Source organism: Pteropus vampyrus, unplaced genomic scaffold (assembly GCF_000151845.1).
Source record: "Pteropus vampyrus isolate Shadow unplaced genomic scaffold, Pvam_2.0 Scaffold138, whole genome shotgun sequence".
NCBI classification, from domain to species: Eukaryota; Metazoa; Chordata; class Mammalia; order Chiroptera; family Pteropodidae; genus Pteropus; species Pteropus vampyrus.
Window position 1 is genome coordinate 1131712 of NW_011888919.1, and position 5201 is coordinate 1136912.

Below are 5201 nucleotides of genomic sequence, written 5' to 3' on the forward strand. Positions count from 1 at the left end.
TGTGGCATCCTTAGAAAGACTGTCCATTTCTAGATTGTAAATGATTTCTCTGGTGATTTCTTCTAGTAATTTTACAGTCTTATTTATATATGTGTTTAAGTCTTTGATGCATCTGGAATTTATTTTGAATAGGTATGAGGCGTGAGGTAGGCATCCCTCTTACTTTCTTTCCCATGTCCACAAAAGCACAGCCAAACCTGTAGAAAAATTTTATGAGAGTTTATTAGCGTTTATTTGATCCAAACTGAGGACATGTCCGGAAGAAGGTCTGAGTGGATGGAAAAGGTTCTCTGGAGATTGGCAGTTTGGCACTTAGAATCAAGGGAGAAACATAAGGAAGGTTGGTGGTGGTGAATGAAGGAGGTGGGAGAAAACGGGGGGGTGGCGGAGAATCTCTAGAATTGGATAAAAAGCAGAATGGCTATGTACTTTTACCGTGGTGGGTATAGGATAGTTCACATGTAACATTTACAGTAAATAGAGACAGTATGCAGGCAACAGGACAACCACCTCCTGGTTTCATCTCTGCCTCCGGGGGGTCTGGGAGAGAAAATCACTGTCATTTCAGAGGTATGTTATCCGTGATGCATGGGAACAATGGACAGAGCTCGCTGACCTTTGCTAAGGACGCTATGGGCCTGGGACGTGACTGCCTGGGACGTGACGGGCCCAGTTAGGAATCCGTGATCAGGCTGTCCTATGCGGTTACTTACTCGTGGTCACTGACATTGTCAGGCCTGCCATGTGACCTCCCTGAGCTTGTCAGCTCTGCTGTGTTGTCCCCAGTTATCTCGTGTATTTTCCAGGGGGAAAAAAGCCCATTTCCGGGCAAATGCCACCATGCACCTGACCCCCCACTTTTCCACGACCGTAGCGAACAGCACACTCTGCTTCTCCATGACCGTGCTCTCTCATCCTAGAGAGAACTATCTACTGGCACATAAAAACGTCCTTGCTCCTTATTTCGGCTGCTGCCAGAGTTACTCTAATTTTAAGACAGTAGATAGTCTTGTACGCTCTTTCCTGGCTTTTTAAATTGTCATCATAAACAGTGCTGCAGGATTAAGGTGCCAGGTAAGCCTTCCACGCCTTTGGGGGTGAAATGTGGCGTCAGTTTCCGGAAGCACAATTACTGACTCAAGGGCGTGCGACAGATTTTTGAGAGGGTCCATTTCTTCCCAGTCTTGCCACCTGAAGGCGATTTCTTTTTTTTACTTCTTAACTTTGAACTAAGCTTAGATTTACAGAAAAGCTGTCAAAACGGCATGCCTTTCCCTCCGTCTCCCCGTGACAGCATCTTAAATAGAACGGTGAGCAAAGCCAGGGAGTGAACGTGAGAGCAGGGCCCTCAGCGCAGCCGCGAACCTCACTCACACGCTGCCAGTTTGCCGCCAGCGTCCTTTTCCCCTCCCAAGATCTTATCTATTTTATTTATTTATTTATTTATTTTTTTAGGCGAGGCCACCCTTGGTTGACCTCACAGATCGCAAGGACCTTGTCAGCTTACAATCCCTTATTTTTTTATTTTTTCCGCCTACAGCACCTGGTCTTCCTAGGTGGTCTCCCACCCAAGTACTAACCAGGCCCGACCCTGCTTAGCGTCCGAGATCAGATGGGATCGGGTTGTTCGGGGCGTCATGGCCGCAGACCCAGGATCTTATCTATTGTCCTGCGTCGCAGTTATGCCCCCACAGTCCCCTTTAATGTGTGACGGTTTCTTGGTCTTTCTTTGTCTTACGACCTTGGCCCTTCGGAAGAGTACTGGTTAGTTATTTCGTAGACTGTCCTTCAGTTTGAGTTCGATGCTTTCGCGGGGCGCTACATCAGGGGGCTCATGGCTTCTGGACGTCTAATCTCTGGTCCTGCTGACCTTGCTCACGTCGTTAGGGTGGTGTCTGCTAGGTTCGCCCGTTGTAAAGTTACTATTTTTCCCTTTGTAGTTAATAAACATCTTGGAGAAGACGCCTTCAGGCTACGCAAATGCCCCATTTTTCCTCAAACTTTGCCCACTCATTTTAGTATCCATCAGTGATCTTTGCGGTATTTGCCTGATAGCAATTTTCTCTTTCTCTCTTCCTTCCCCAGTTGTTAACTGGAAGTCTGCCATAAGAAGAGCTGTCCCTTCTCCCTGGGGGCTGTTTGACCAGCCATCCTACTGGTGAGGGACACGAGGTTCATGGAGGAAGTGGAGATGGGGTCTGAGGCCAGGCCGGGCCTGTGTCCACGCTGTGGTCACAGGAGGAGAGAGGAACCTCTGGGGACTGCTAACAGGGACCTTATCTCCCAGGCCTCTGGGCACACACCGCAGGGTGCTTCTGTCCTCTTCCTGCCCCCCCCTTCCATGCATGACAGCTTTTAGTTTTGAGATCCAGTGGCCCCAGCCTGGGCCTAATTCATAACAACAATGGCCGCTCTTTACAGAAACCTTTGGATGGAGCCAGGCAGCCCTGTTGGATCTCATCAGCCCCGCGGGTAAGGGTTATTATCACCCAACTTGTTTCGTAGAGGGCGAAACTGAGGGCTGGGGAGGGAGTGTTGAGGGGACGCCAGCCTGGGGAGCCCAGAATCCCAGCACTGACCCTTAGCTGGCAAGTTCTCCTGCCTGAGGGGGCCGGCGCCCCACCTTCATCTCGGGCCGGCGGGAGTCGGGGCCCCTATCCTTAGGACTTCCCTTAGCATTGTGCCCTGCTGCTCATCTGTTCCTGGGAGGAGGTGCCTCCACGCGCTGGGGACCCAGGCGAGGCCGCGACAGCTGCTCAGTGCGCTGCGTGCTCAGGGCCCCGTGCCACATCGGCCGTAGAAAACTCATTTCCAAGGTCCGCTGCGTCGTCAGGGTTTGCTCACAGGAAAGAGAAAACGCTCTGGCTCTTTTAAGAAGAAAGGAGTTTTCTCCTCAGCATTTTATTAGGGACATTTTCAAATATGCAGCGATGTCGAAAGACTGTCTTTGCAGTGAAACACCCCCCTCCCCCTCACGAAGGCGCCCGCTGACCTTTCCCCGTGCCCGCTTTGTCACAGGCCACCCCTCCGTCCACCCTTCTACCCGCCCGTCAGGCCCTCTTAGTTTTGCTGCATTTCAAAGTAAATGGGGCAGAAAGCGTTAATACGGAGCCCGCGGCGTGCACGGTCATTGGCAGGGCTCGATGAACCGGCTCTTGGCCGCGTCTCTGGGCGTGACACCACAGAACTGCTGCCTTTGAGGGGCCAAGAAGCCGTGACAGCCATGAAGTCGGTGATAGGGCATCGGAAGTTCACCTCGGAAAACCGCGGCGTCCCCAGCCCACCCTCGCCAGTGGGCTGATGGCGGCCCTGCCTCCCTCCTTCCGCCTCACACATCCTGGGCGACATGTCCCTGGGTGGCAGGGCAGCCGGGAAAGAATCCTTCACGGCCTCACAGCCTCCTGGCACAGGAAGGCCTAGGAACGGGACTGCGGCACGCACGAACTCAGCCTCGTTGCGGTGGACACGCGCGAACGCCCGTCTGTCCCCTGGTGGACCTGTTTCCTGTCCGTGCCAGGAGGGCGACCACGGAGAGGCCTGCGGCTCAGGGGAGCTGCCAGGGAGAAGGCACAGGAGTTGTGCTTTGGGCTGAACTCGGCCACCTGGGGGCCTCCGGCTCAGCCCGTCCACTTGCCAACAGAAGGAAAGCTCCCGGGATGAGGAGAGCTCCGGGCAAGGGGCTCTGAACCGAGGGCTTCGTCTCCCCTGTCACGGGGCCATCATCTTTCCCCACGACCAGAGCCGGAAGCTTCTCTGATTAGGTCTGTTTTGCAGACAGTGAGCCCGAGGCCCAGAAATATGAGGTGACTTATGCGAGGTCACATCATGGGAACTTGTGGCCCATAACTTAGATTCTTGGAAAGACGGGGCCACTGGGTGATTCCCAAGTCCTCAGAGTGGAGGCTCAGGGGGAAAGGGCGCCGGGGTGGGCGGGCGGGGGTGGGGAAGGGTGCCTTCCTGGGCCTAGAGGTCCTCACCCTTGTTCTTCCTGCAGTCGTCGTATTCCGACTTGCTGTCGTCCTTGGGGATGACCTGGAACTTGCTCCTGTTGGTCGAGCAGCACCTCTGGGAGCCGCGGTGGAAGGGGTACTGGAGCCCACAGCAGCTCCACGTGCCGTCCCGGGGGTCCAGGGCCACGCTGCCGCAGCGTCTCCAAGCCTCCATCCGGACCACCAGCACCTCCCCTGGGGGCCGGAGACAGCTCAGCCTGGGCCTGGGCAGAGCTGCAAGGCGGGGTCCCAGCCTCGGGGTGCCTTGGGACCCCCCTCCCCTCCTCACTCTAGTTCAGCGCTTCTCTTTCTTCTGGGGACTGCCTGCCCCTCATCTCCTGTGACAAACATCACTCCACCTGGCTAATGCCTTCCTTTCTGTTCCTTCCTTTCTGGCTTAGTCTATTCAGTAGATTGTATTTTTTTCCTCTTCCATTTCCTTATTATTTTTTTTTTTTTTGCCTCATCGAGCTATAATCGATGTACAATAAACCACACATATTCAGAGTGTACAATCTGATAAGTTTTGATAGGCATGTGCACCCGCGAAATCATCCCCTCAGTCTGGAGAATGAGCATATCCATCACCCCAAAGTATCTCCATGCCCCTTGTAATCCGACCGCCTCCCCCACTCCCCACTCCCCACTCCCCAGGCAACCACGGATCTGATAGAGATGAGTCTGCATTTCCTAGACTCTTATATAAATGGAATTATACAGTATGTGTTCGATTTTTTTCCTTTAAAGAAATCCTGGTCGTAACACACCAGACTTTGGTTTTGTAACTCATGATCATAGGCCTGAACTTTAAAAACTCCCACTTGGAAGGCTGTGTTCCTGCCAGCCCACCTCACCTGCATTTAATCCTTTGCTGCTTAAAGTTGCTGGAGGGTATGGGACTCCTACAGTGAACCCTGTACGAGTAGAGGCTCCCCACAGGAGATCCTCACCCCTGTACTCACCGCTGGGTTCTCGGCTCAGGGAGGACCAGGTACGCACAGGCAATCCATTAGAGACTGGCCACAGCAGGAGGTAGAGGGCTTCAAAGGAGAGAAGAGTGAGGGCTGGGTGCAGGGGGCCCTGGGCTTGGCGAGGGGTCGGGGCCCTGGGTGGAGGGCTGGGGTCCCAGTACCTGAGAAGATGAGGAGCCAGGTCCTCCAGGCAGAGCGGCCTCTTGGTCCCATTACACTGGCCGCTGGCGGATCCCGCCGC

At 54.0% G+C, this 5201-nt stretch overlaps 1 protein-coding gene and 1 pseudogene across 2 annotated transcripts in view; one reads left to right on the plus strand and one right to left on the minus strand.

Annotated features, from left to right (window-relative positions):
- Positions 1-5201, plus strand: part of OPA3 (OPA3, outer mitochondrial membrane lipid metabolism regulator) — a 67366-nt gene that overhangs the window by 21145 nt on the left and 41020 nt on the right. The gene's annotated exons all lie outside the window — the stretch shown is intronic.
- LOC111744661 lies at positions 1532-1649 on the minus strand (annotated as a pseudogene).